The sequence below is a fragment of the Rousettus aegyptiacus genome, unplaced genomic scaffold (genome assembly GCF_014176215.1).
Source record: "Rousettus aegyptiacus isolate mRouAeg1 unplaced genomic scaffold, mRouAeg1.p scaffold_m13_p_16, whole genome shotgun sequence".
Lineage (NCBI taxonomy): Eukaryota > Metazoa > Chordata > Mammalia > Chiroptera > Pteropodidae > Rousettus > Rousettus aegyptiacus.
Window position 1 is genome coordinate 13,745,823 of NW_023416291.1, and position 13,900 is coordinate 13,759,722.

At 43.5% G+C, this 13,900-nt stretch overlaps 1 protein-coding gene across 3 annotated transcripts in view; it reads right to left on the reverse strand.

The window, feature by feature from the left end:
• The window catches only part of ANAPC10 (anaphase promoting complex subunit 10), a 246,919-nt gene that overhangs the window by 95,902 nt on the left and 137,117 nt on the right, over positions 1-13,900 (reverse strand). The window lies entirely within an intron of this gene.

Sequence of the window (13,900 nt, forward strand, 5' to 3'; positions counted from 1 at the left end):
GCAGCTCCTGAACACTTGCCGTAAAGAAAATGATAGTAATAATATGTACATAACAGTTTAGGGATGGAAGTGGTTTCTTGCTGTTGCCAATCTGGGTTTGTTCACTGTCCCTTGACTGGCTTCTCAGCTCTGCTGTTGCCAGTTTGACTAACGCCCTGCATTAAATTCCCTTTGTCGTAAACACTTGAAGTGGTTTCTGTTTACTTTTTTTGACTACTTGAGATTATATACATCCATATGTGTGTGTATGACAGAGATGAGAAGAGAGATAACATGGTAGAATTACAAAGGGACGTGATGAGATTGTCCTCAGGAGGGCACATTCGGAAATCAGTGCCTTGAATCTAAGTGTGATCGCAGCAAGACGTACGTAGTAAGAGGGATCCTACCTCCAAACCCGATATGTGACCCTTAAATGATTTAGGCAGCTACCAGCTGAACAGGCCATTATTCCCACAGCTGTCGCTAAGGATTTACATAGCTCACATTTGCACTATTAAAACTATCAGCTTCAAGTTTGTCCAGGAGGCCGATAGCTAATGTGAAAGATAGTACTATGAGCTTGCTTCTTTACATTCACTTTTTTAAAAGTATTTTTAGACAAATATATCATTTCCAATGGAAATACAACTTAAAATAGCAGCCATGCTTAGTCTCTGATCAGAAAAAAATATATACAGTTTTTTCCTATTTGGAGTTCCAAGGTGGTCTCTCTGAAGATGAAATCCTACCATCATTCAAAGAAATGAAAAGATAAAAGGAAGAAAAACAACTTGGATGAAATATTTCCTCTGCATTTTCATAACTTGATTTGTCTGATTTCTATATCATATTTTCTATGATTAAAACAAATAAATAGAATGTAAAAGGGGGAGAGGAGGGGTCAGGAGAGGGAGGGGAGCGCCTGGGTAGCTCCTGACCACAAAGCTCATTCTTGGGACTACGCCCGCGTCGGAAATGACTTAAGCTCATTCTTGCAGTTTAATAAGATGTTGTAAGATCGCTATGACATGTTTACAGCCTTATCATTAAGACGACTTGATGCAAAATCTATGCGCTTCATGTAAAGCAATTTAGATTATCATAGACACTGTTGTGACCTATAGCTACCAGAAATCACTCATGCTAGGTGTGCTGGCAGGAACCCTGGGCCAGGGCTGTGAGATGTGGGTCCTGGCCGTGTGTCTCCCCTAGTAATTAACTGGGTGGCATTGGGTATTGCTTCACTACACTGGGACTCAGGGGCCTTATGGAGAAAATGAGACCGAGGTGCCTTCCAGCTGTAACAGGGATTTTTATTAGATATCGCTAATCCCAGGATCCATGTGGATTGCAGATTTGAAATTGCAAATCTCAGATGGGAGTCCATTAACTACTCCTTTTCATTAACTTGTGGTGGCTAAATAATTAGAAAAGACACTCTTACTCATTCTTCTGCTTCTGCCACCCCAGCATGGTTCATTCTTGAACCTTTCAATGTCTTCTGCAGCTCTCACTAAATTTCTAAAACACTATCTGATCGATCATCATTTTTCTTTGTGCTGAAGAAATACACCGTTACAAGGATGTCATCACTCCCTCCAGGGTCCTTAATGTCTAGTTTTGCAACTGTCAGGAACATAACTATCTCTTCCAAGAACTGTGTCCCCGAGAGGACCGCCGGAAGCACACCACCTGACAGACAGATACTGTGTTCTGGGAAGGTACAGGGCGTAAACGCCTGGAAGACATCATCTAAAATGCAGACAATTCACAATATAGGAGAAAGCGTACGCATGTGCCTGCTGGGGTTGCCCTAAAAGTACCGACTGCGCGTGGTTTAAACCAGAAGTCCCCAACCCCCGGGCCGCAGACTGGTACTGGTCACTGCCTGTAAGGAACTGGGCTGTAGAACAGGAGGTGAGTGGCAAAACTTAACCTGCATTTGCAGCCGCTCCCCAGCGCTAGCATCACTGCCTCAGCTCCACCTCAGATCATCAGGCATCGGATTCTCATTGGAGCACAGGCCCCTGGTGCACGAAAGGTTAAAATGACTGGCTTAAACAACAGAAATTCATTGTCTCGCAGCTCTGGAGGCTAGAAGTCTGAAATCAAGGTGCCAGCAGAGTTAGTTTCTTCTAAAGGCTGTGAGGAAGGACGTGTTGCAGGCTTGTAAATGTGTCTTCACATAGTCTCTCTTCTATACATGTCTCTGTGTATAAGGACGCCGGTCATACTGGACTTGGGTCCACCCTCACGACCTCATTTTAACTTCATTACTTCCGTGAAGATCTTATCTCTGAATAAGGAGACATTATGAGGTCCCAGGGTTTAGGACTCCAACATATGAATCAGAGTGGAAAACACAATTCAGCCCGTAATGCCACATCCCAGAAATGGCATCAGACTTACTGAGGTCTCACTTTTATTATCTAAAGCAGCGCTCCTGACACGTCAGTGTGCCTCCAGTCACCCCGAGACTTTGCTAAAATGCAGCTATGGATTTAGTGGGTCTGGGGCGAGGCTCAGAGTACAAATCTCTAATAAACTCCCAGGCGATGTTGATGCTGCTGGTACCTGGACCACGCTTTGAAGAACAAGGGTCTAAAGCTTACGGTTTACAGAGCTACGGTTTATAGGCTTTTTTTTTTTTTTCTTTAAACTTCAAGGACAGAATAGTAATACTGGAATAGACTTGCTAGAAAGTGGCTTTTCTGCCTCAGAAAAGGAAACGACGATATGATATGAGCCCTCTCTGAATTCCAGGCTCGTGCTTAGTTGAGCAGGATGCGCGCAGCACAGAGTGACTGTTTGTGAAAGGCAGTCAGTCATCGCCACGACGCCGAGGCTACTTGTTGCTGTTACTACAGCTGCCGCTTTTATTTTTAGCAACAGCATCATAATCACCAAACGAGTACAATACTTTCATGTATGCTGGAATTCTTCTATCTGTTCAAAATAAACTGGGTTGCTAAAAAGATATGTACCATACAATAAAATATACACTTGTTTGAAGCAGTGTAAATTCTGCCAAGATAGTATATAGTAATAACAGAAAACCTTGAGGGACTTCTGTCAAAAGAAAAAATGTAAAAAGGAAAATTTCACTATGAATGAATACATTTAAATGAAGATATAGACCTTGAAAAAAAAGATAATGACTTCTATGTTGCACTGACTTTTCAGAAATAAAGTATTATACCTTTATCTTCACACCAAGATAGAATTATGTTAAAGTTGTAAACACGTCTAGAATTATATCGGAATGCCTTGGAAGCAACTTTCAGTGCTATTCACTAAAGAATAATACCATCTGATCCCCACATTTATGTACTTTTGTAGAGCAGGAATGCCCAGTAGTCCATGATGGATGCATACTGTACATACACTGTCTAATAGGGCAGACACTAGCCACGTATGGCTATTGAGTGCTTGAAATGTGGCTGATATAACTGAATGATTAATTTTATTTAATGTTAATTAAATTTAAATTGCCTATATAAAAATAGATTTTTTCTTCTTATATTGGCTACCTCAAAAATAATAGCTGAAAGTAATTCAGACAGTTCAGTGAAAAGTTTTGACGATGCGTGTGTTTGATAATCCCTGATATATAATTCACACTGAAACGTTCCACGTTCGCTTTAACTTTGTTTTGTTTTGATCCAGTAGCTTATTCCAAATAGTATACTACACATACTCTTTGCTTTAATTTTTTTTTTTTTTACATTGGCCTTTGACCAAAACCAAAACCAAAACTTTATAACTCGAGGTATAGTTTTATGTAGAGTGAAAATCCAGGATGCACGTGTAGAAACCATGTACTGTGATAACGTGCACACACGTGTCTGAGTGTAAACAAGTGAGGAAGCAGCGTGGTACGTATAGAACTGCTGGTGGATAGAACCGGTGGCGGCTGACACTCGTCATGTGCCAAACTCTCCTTCGTATTAGAGAAGGCACAGCCAGAGGAATCAGGGGCGTGAGAATACCACTACGCGCCTTACCCTTTAGTTCTATAAAACGCTCCTGGAAGAGAAGAATTTTGGAGCAATAGAAAACAGTATTTGGAGAGAGAAAATGAAGTCCATTAGGCAGTCTAACAATTTCACCACATGCAACCTGAAGGAACCATGAGGCATAGCAGTAAGGTACAGCCAAGGGGAATGTCAGAGGTCCAAGGGAAAGCTCTCTCCCTAAATGGAGGGCGACACGAAAGGCATAAGGCAATAGTGATTCAGCTCAACCAGATGGAAGTAAGTGGGAGTAATAATAATAATGATATCTAACACATGGAGAGTTGCGTGCCAGGCACCTCTTCTAAGGACCGTCAAGAACTGTGAAGGGTCTAAGATTTCACTCTAATTAGAAGATGACAAGTTAGCTTGCCATGACCAAGGATGTTGGAAGAAGACACAAGACTCCTGGGTCAGAGACAAGGGACAGTTAACTAATCCCAGTAACAGCCATAACTGGTAACTAGTTCTGTGAGCCCTAGTGCCCATAGGCTAACACAGAAAGTGCCACATGCTACTTGTACATGTAGTGGGTTGAGTTATAGAAGAGGAACTTTGAGCTCAGGGATACCAAATCTTTTATAACGAACAGTAGGCAAACCTACCTGATCCTCGCATTAGAGGGAAAAGCTACCTCTGTCTTCCAAAGGCTGTTTGTTATGTAAGCATCCTTGAGAAATAGTTCAGAACAAAGGCATTCAGTGTTTCTGCTCACGCCATATGCAGAAACACAAAAGACCCACGGCGAACTGTCATCCAATGAGCATTTTACAAATACTAGCTCATTTAGCCTTCTCCACAACCATGTGGGCTAGGGACCCCTGCACCATTTTACAAAGGAGGAAATGGAGGGACTCCGAGTTCCCACCATTATTAAGGGGTACAGTGAAGATTTGAACCCACCCGTCTGGCTCTGGAGTAGCACGGTCCAACAGAAATATTATGTGAGCCACGTGTATCATTTTCGATTTTCTAGCAGCCACATTAAAAAGCGAAAAGGAAACAGGTGGAAGTAATTTTAATAATATATTTTATATGACTCCGGGTACCCAGAATATGATCATTTTAACATGGAATCAACATAAAAATTATTGATGAAATATTTTACATTCTTTTTTTTTTTAATACGGAGTCTTTGAAAACAAGTATGTATTCTACACTTATAGCGTATCTTAACTCGGAAAGGAAGTTTTTATCAAAATACTTAACAGCTGAAAGAGTAGATTCACATACCCAAGTTGTTTCAAACATATTTCAAAGCTTCCCAATCACTGACTCAAGTATCAATTTTAAAGGTGCACTGATGGAAATCGAGCAAATTAAACATTCGGTGCTTTGGTCACAGCAGCCACATCACAAGCGCCCAACAGTCCGACCTGGCTAGTGGCTCCTGTGTCGGACAGAGCAACACTGGCATCGGTGTGCAGAACCTCTGCGCTCTCCTGCCTCACAGAGAAAGCGCATCGAAAGCACGCAGAATTTTACCTTCGTCCTTCATTCTTCTGTTTTAGTCAGTTAACAGAGCCACAGTGTGCACGCTGCTGCGCCTGCCCCAGAGGGCTACTGAGGGAGTGTAAGAGAGGGCAGAGAGCCCTGCGGAGGAGCGGAGCCCAAGCTCGCAGTCGCAGACCCGGTTCCATCCAGGCCCCGGCGCTTCTTGTCTCTTCTCGGCGGTGTGACCGTGACCGGGCCTCCTGACCTCCTCGAGTCCGGTTTCCTCATCTTTAAAGTAGGGCGCTAATAGCACCTCTGAGGATTAAGTGAGGCCATTCATGCGAAGGGCCTGGCACAGTGCTCGGCACATAGTTCATGCTACAGAAATGTCAGTCATTATCTGATAACAGGTAAATCTAACACGAGAGACCCGCCCCCTGCCACAAGAAAGTGTACTAGTACATCATTTTAAGATGCCCATTTGCTTCCCAGGAGGAAGCCTTGCTTGCTTAGCTGTGCAGCCCAATGTCACCCTCTAGTGCTAAAAACCATGAACAGCAGCATCACCAACCGAGGCTCCGGAACACCAAACCTCTGCAAAAACGTGTTCGCTTCTTCAGTCCCGGACGCTGGACCTGACCCAGATCCGCAGTCCCCAGCCCTGTTCGTTGGCCCTCTGCCTCTTAGGCCTGCGCTTCTCAAACTTTAACGTCCTTTCTTATCAGTTACCTGGGGATCTTACAAAAAGCAGATTATGATGCACTAAGTGTAAAGTGAAGCCTGGGAATCCGCATTTCTGAGCGGCTCCCAGCTAATTTCCATGTTGCTGCCCCACAGACCCCTCTTTGAGTAGCAAAAAAATTTAAAACTATACTTATCATGCCAAGTCTTTCAAAACTAACCTTCGAATTGCTAGAATGAGGAATCGAAGCATCAAGCTAAAGGTTGTCTTCCTCCTGTGGACACGTGAGGAAGGAAAAGCCGTAAATGGGCGCTGAAGCTGAAATACATCTGGATTTTAAGGAAAGCTTCGAGGAGAGTAACAGGATTCTTACAGAGCGAGCGTCTCAGCAGGAGAATATGAGGGTAGATAGGCCAACATGGCAATTCTTGTATCCTCTTGACCTCAGAATGTAATTTAAGGTTGTGTGCTATTCTAACTAGATATCTGTGAATTAATGATAACTACATAAATTAATCTGCGTTCACGGTCCAAGGCCCAAGATACTTTGGACTAAATAAAGGCATGGAGGTAAGACCATTGGACCATCGGCGGACGCTGAGTCCAAATTTCAGGAGTCACTGATCAGTGGTCTGTCCCATGTTATCGTCAAGAGACAATGAAAGCTTATCATTGGAAAGAAATCATCATCTATGCTTATTTTATATTTGATAAACCGGAGATAAGAATAACTCCACAGTTTTGCCAACATCAGAGATAACACAGTGATAGTGCTTTGAAAATGGTGTTTCCTAGATATGAATACGATTCATTAGAAGTCTGACGAAACAAATGCCCAGTATCTCTTTGGCATAATAGACAATGTGGGTTGTTTCTAATGAGGAGAGAAAGAGAAGGGGGACTTGGAGTCTATTTAAATTAGTCTATCCATTTAAAAAATAAATAAATAATTAAGATTATGATGGGTTAATCACTCCAAATTTCCAGGTATTTGTGTTGCCTCCCACAACGTGACTCCCAAATTAATGATAACATTTATTCTCATCTTGTTTTCAAGCATTCATTTCTGATGATGAGTTTCATACACTACAGTGCAGTCATACTTTGTTGGTAAGTTTGCTCATTATCTGATGGGACTCGCTTCATTGCCAACTTTGGTAAAAACAAAGTTCACGAGGTTTTTCGAAGGCATGCAGAATGTCAGACACAGCGGTCACATGGAGGGTCTATAGCATTGATCTCACAGAGCACTGTGATATCATCCTGGACCTGAACTCACATTTTTCACCCATTTTCAACCCCGCTCCCACCATGGCTGTATGTGAAGACTGACCTCTAAACTCCCTTATTTCTTTGTAACAAATGATTTGTTTCTGTTGGCTCTAGAGGATTGTTTTTAAAGTATTTCACTTCCACTTGTTTTGACTTATGACCTCATATTAATGTGCTTACCCTAATTGATTCCCTCTATAATATTCAATTTCAAAAAAAAACACATTCATATCAATGTACTATACTTACCGCAAATGTAAAGGGAGCAAATTAAGTTTGACTACCAGAATTTGAGAAAAAATAAAGATAAAATAAACCCAGTCCCACATTTCTATAATGAGAGAAAATCAAACAAGAAAGATAGGAGGGGGGGAGGAAGGGAGGCATAAGGAAAAGGGAGGAAGGAAAGAGGAAAGGAAGGGAAAGTAAAAAAGAAAGAGAAAGAGAGAAAGAAAAGAAGAAAAGAGGGAAGGAAAGGAAGCAGGGAGAGAAGAAAAAAATTGGAGGTTTCTGTGGTACATACTTTGTCTCTTTTCATTGACACAATAAAACCTGACATGAGAACCAGAAAACATTAATTTCATCATAGGATAGTGTTAAGAACACTTATAACGATCCACCCATCCACTGATAATTAGCAAAGACTAGTCCAGTAGACAAAGATGTGTACCAGCCCTCAGACAACATACATTCTAAGGAGGGAGATGTAATAGAGAAGTTAACACTAATCGCTCTCATTATAACAGTAATAAATGGCATCGTGGCAGATTATATTTTCCAAGGTTTCATGCAACAAGAGCTCCTATGCCACATGCTTTCCTGGAGTCATCCCCGTTAAGATGCGGCATCTTATACCCCGACCCTTGAATCTGGACCATTAAAAAAGAACAAGTGATGCTGAGTGACTTTCAACGCCACTGTCATAAAAGGTTACACAACTTCCACTTAGCTCACAGAACATGTGGCTTTGGAAGCCCCCAGCTACCATGTAAGCACTGGACTACCCTGAGGCCACTATGCTGAGAAGGAGCTAAAACTAGCCTACCTGGAGAGACCGTGGTGCTACATGAATAAGAGTGGTGTCCAGCCAGGCCGGCCGCTCCAGGCCATGCCGTTCCAGCTCCAGCCACCTCCTGACTGCAACTGCATGACAGACTCCGAGCGGAAGCCACCCAGCCAGGCCTTTCCTCAACTTCTGTCCCAAAGAAACTTAGCGATATAATAAAATGATTGCTTGTGCTTTAAACCGCTAAGGTTGAGAGTGATTTGTTGCAGTACTCGATAGACAGACAGTTAAGAGGGAAATGAACAGGGAAACGGCACAGAGAGAAGTCGGGAGCGAGAACTACTTTAAACGGGGAGGCCATAGAAATCCCATCCGAGGAGGAGGATGTGAAGAGGTTGGAAAGGAGCACCCCAACCTGAAGCAAAAACGAAGACCTGGAGGGAGGAAGGGACTGGCCACGGTCACGGAAGCCAGACGCGCCGGAGTGTGGGAACCAAAGGGAAGAAGGGGTTAGACGCACAGGCAGGGTCATAGTGTGGACTTTATTTTAGGCGAGTTGGAAAGCTTGTACGGCTTAGAGCCACTAACAGCAGCCCATGCTCAGCGTTCCAGCTGCCACCACGGTTCCAAGGCTCGCTCTCTCAGCAAACGCCCGTTTCTGCTCTCCCTACTGCGGCCCACGTCTCTGCCAGCTCAGAGACTGGTGCCCTCTTCTCTACAGTCTGGTTCTGAACTCTCTCAACCTTGCACTCTAGTGTGTGTTTGTTGGTTGGTTGGTTGGTTTTTTTATCTTCATACTTGTTTCTGCTACAAGGAGCTTCTTTTTTTCTATTTCCCCACAGACCCTAACACTGAGTATACACTTGTCGAAGGAATAACTTGCTAGAACAATGCTAAACCACGAAAGACACGCCAAATGTTTGGTTTAGTAGCCAAATCTGCACAAATAGTGAACCGTAATCTGCAAACCCTGTCCTTAACTGGACACGGGATGGGGTCTTCTGTGCCCAGGGGGCCTTCAATAAATCTGCCCTGATTTCTAAAGTTTGTGGAATCTGTTTTTTAAATAGCATTTGCATTTCTAAAGAGAGTCCCAAGCATTTCAACTCTGTGAGCAAAGAAGGGAGGTGGTGGGGGGTGGGGGTGGGATGAGTTGGGGCAGGGTGGACCGGGTGGTCGACTGGTTCTTATCATAACTGTTTAGTTTCATTTACATTTTTCTCTGGGTTGCTCAGGTCCAGGGCAGTGTTACTTGATGTGGAACACCTGCCTTCACACAGGGAGAGCTGTGGCTGGCCCTGCCAAGAGCAGCGTTGATGTCTCTGCTCCGTAGACTTGAACAACGAGGCTGAAAGGTAGGAACCCATGAGCTCCTGTCTGGTTCATGGGATTCTGGCTCAAATGGAGTCACCCATTCATAATTATACAAGTAGCAGAGTCTCTCTTTGTGCCTTTAGTTCCTGTGGGTAAAAGCAAGCTCGTCCATGGACTTGAACCATTGAATTTTGTCCATTGGCCATTTTTATAGGTCTTGAGCTATTCTTTGATGAGACATGAGTGAGAGTTGAGTAAAACCCTAGACTATATTGTGCTAAGCTGATTCCCAGGGTCATATGCTGGGTCATATTCAATCAGGGCTGTATTCAAATAGAAACTTATGTGGCTCAGAGAGCTTTAGTCCTGAGAATCCACAACAATTCACAGGTTACTGGATAAAAAAACAAACACACAGGGACCTAGAGAGTGGCACTTCTCAAACTTTTATGTCCATACTAGTTACCTGGGCATCTTATTAAATGTAGATTCAGATACGATAGGTCTGGATGGGGCCAGAGATTCTGCATTTCTATCTAACACGCTTCCTTGAGATGTCAGTTCTCTGGTCTAGGACCGTGCTCAGGGTGGTAAAAGTCTCGTCTAAACTCTGGATTTTCCAGTCCACGCCCCTAGTGTTCCCGAAGCATGGTCCCTGGGCTGGCAGCCGCAACATCACCTGGAAACCTGTTAAAAATAAAATTCCCAGGACCTGCCCCAGACCTGCTGCCTCAAAAATTGCAGCAGCGAGGCTCAGCACTCAGTATTTCAATGGCCCCCAAAGGATTCTGACACACTGGAAGCTGGAGAACCAAGACACTGTCAAGACTCACTCAGGTGAACCAAAAAATTGTAGCTACTGTATCCAACTTTGATCTCAGGATCAACTCTAAAATCAATAACTTCCATGTATTTAACACAAAGCTAGAGTTTAAAGTTTAAATATACTTCGGAATGCTTCACCCTCATCACCATGTTGCAACTTCCGCCTAAAAATTCTCAGCATTTTTTCTCATTGAAAAAGATTAATCCCTTTGGCCCTCATTTAAAGATCTTCTGGTTCAATAGTATGATCTTTGGGCAAGTCCCAAATCCTGAAAGCCAGGCTCTGAACGCCCAGGTATGGACGTCAGGCCACGAGCGCGGGAGGCCGGGAGTCTCGGCACACCCTCGAACATTTCCAGTGGCCTGAAGGGAGGCGGAGAGATAGCTCAGACACACCTCAGACTGAAAAATGGCGGTCTCGAGAGTCATTCCTTCCGCTCCCATTGAGTAAGCCAAGCAGATGACCTCCTGACGTGACCGGCAGGACCAACGGTCAAATGAGAACCACCACCTTCTCAGCAGAGCCTGGAAAGGCATCTCTGACCTCGGACCTTGAGGCAAAATTTCCAGGGCTGCCAGGCCCCTATTAACTGTCTATCATCGGCTGAAAGTGCCAAAGGGCAGGTTATCCCACAGGTCACCAGAGAGGGTGGGACCTGGAGCCTGTCCAGGCCACATAACACCACCCATGACGCCTGCGATTCCGGCCTAGGGGCTTTGTACCTACTCTGGTTTCAACTTTCACAACTGGGGCCACTTTGCAATTTCAGTTTTAAGAGTAATCTTGGGGAGAAATACATAAACCCCTGACTAATACCTTCTCCACTATAACTGTGCTAGCACAAGACCGTGCAGCAACTGAACAGCGCCGACTAATAATATGTTAGACCCTTAGAGCCCTTTCCATCTGAAGACCTCAAAGCACTCTGCCCATAGGACTCTAGAAATACACGGGAAACATTATCTCCATTTCTCAGATGGAAAAAAAGAGAGTGTCAGTGAATTGCTCAGGTATCGCACTGTGCTCATGATGAGGCTCACAGCTAAGAGCAGGTGGAGAGATCTGGGGCGCTGAAGGGCACAGGAAAAAGGGAGCTGGAAGAATGGCGATCCAGAGAGGAAACAGCTTGGGTCGTAGTGTAAGCGACATTAACCAAAGAACCAGGAGAATGACTAAGAAACAGAAAGAGGGTTGGCTTTTGGAACTGTTGTTATTGTTTTGATCAGAACACATATTTTTATATCTTCGTGCTTTGCTTTTGTCTTTAGTCGGGTCAGTGTAGGTTTGGGGGACTGGGTTAGAGGGAGGTCATTGCTTTATCTCTCCACATTGCTCAAGTTCATCCTGTGAAGTTCTGCCCAAAGGTCAGTGGCTAAGCTTACACTTAAGATTCTAATCCTTAGTTTCCTGGCTGTTCCCTTGACGCCAACTTCTTTTTCCCAATACTGCTTTTGTAATCCACATTTTATTTAGGCAACAATTGCAAAAATTTCCCCAAGGGGTCATTGAGGATATTATCGAAAATACCTCATATTTCCTGAACTGATAAGTTAATATTTAAAGCATTTTAGAATGGTGCGATTGCCTTTTTCTTTTCTTTCTTTCTTCCTTTCTTCCTTTCTTTCCTCTTTCTTTCTTTTTTCTTTCTTCTTTCCTATTTTAAAATGTCAAAGACTTCCTGACATGCTTTGGCCGTGGAAATGGAACATATTTTCTCATTAGGTTAATTAATGGCTCTGCTTGGGTGGCATAATTTGGTGTAAGTTTCCTTTTAGAATTCTGTCATAACTAAAAAGGATCTTATTTTTGTTATGTTTTGTGGTGTCTTTAAATTTTTATGACTTCTACTTTGTTTAGTCTGTGTGTAATCCTTCTTTTGAAACCTAATGTCCTAGAAAATTTACAGTTTTCTCTCAAAACTGGCACTTTTTACATTTTACGGTGATTCCTGTTTCTTCGGTTCTCACTAGAACTTCATTTAAGTCCTTAAGGTGTAATTCGCAGCTCAGGGAATTTATGATTACATCGTCAAAGTAAACTCCCCAAGCGCAATATATTAAACCTGACAAGACGTTGTTCATTAATCTTTGAAATATAGCCAGGTGTGATGTAGCGAAGTGAGCCTTCCAGCTGAGAACAGCTGAAGAACTCCAAACTGCCCCCCGCTGGGGAGGATTCCTTCCTGCTCACCGCCAAGGCCGCCAGGGTGGGGACTGAGAGCCAGGGCCCGTCCTTTGCCAACCACTCGTGGTGTTCCCGGTCTCTGCTGGTGTTCTGACAGCTCTGCAGCTTCTCACCTTTTTCTGCATTTGTTCATTCAACAAATATTTATTGAGAGCCTGCTTTGGGTCAGGCACCAGGTGGACTTGGAAAGACAACAGTGGCCAAAACAGAAACAATCTCGTGCTTCACGGGGCTTATAGTTTTAGGGTCCAACAGTAAACAAGACTCCTTTACTCAATACCACGAAACCCCTGTGAAACAAGCGACCATTATCTGTCAGTGGACTGCCTACAGCTTGATGAGTCCCCTGACAGAGGTCTGCAAATGGCACTGTCCGGGAGGAGCAGCCAAAGCCATCTCGGGGTCAATTAGTGCCCGGTCAGAAAAGCAGAGTCTAGCTGACCTCTGCGCAGCACTACCTCCAGGACACTGGAAAATCCGAATAAAAGGCAAAACCTCCTAAAGGCTTTTGTGGGTCTTTCCCCAGACCCCTCTGTTTGCCTCTGTGAAACGCAGCAGACTAAATGCACTGTGGCACCCTGTAACCACAAGAAGAAGGACATGGTGGGGGAAACTGGCGAGGTCTGTACGAAGTCTGGGGATTACTAGCAATATACCCATCCTGATCCTTCGGCTTTGTCCGGCGTGCCGTGGCAGTATAGAGATTAACACTAGGAGAACAGGACAATGGTATTCAGGAACTCTCTGGACTATGTCGGCAACTTTAATTCTAAAATTACTCCGAAGTAAAAAGTTTATTTTAAAAGTGTTAGCTTATGAAACGGAACCCTTAAAATGAATTATAAAAGCTACTGGGAATAAAAAAAAAGCACATAGTAGGCATGGGGGAAAGATATAGCTCCTAACGACATTATTTTTTCTTGAAACTAAGGAGAAATGTATCTAGAAACCCAAAGCCCAGAAACGAATATTCTACTCAAGAAATATTCTTGCTGGATTTCTCCCTCTTTCTGTCATCCCACTTTAAGTTTGCTCTCCTTGGTTTGAAGATCTCCTTTTAAGGTCTGCGTAAAAGGAACAAGGTGTAGAAGAATCGCATGTCCCAAGTGAAAGAAGCAAGATTCCAACCTTTTTATTTTTTTAACTGAATTCACAACACTCGTTCTTTCAATCCCAGCCGCCTTCTC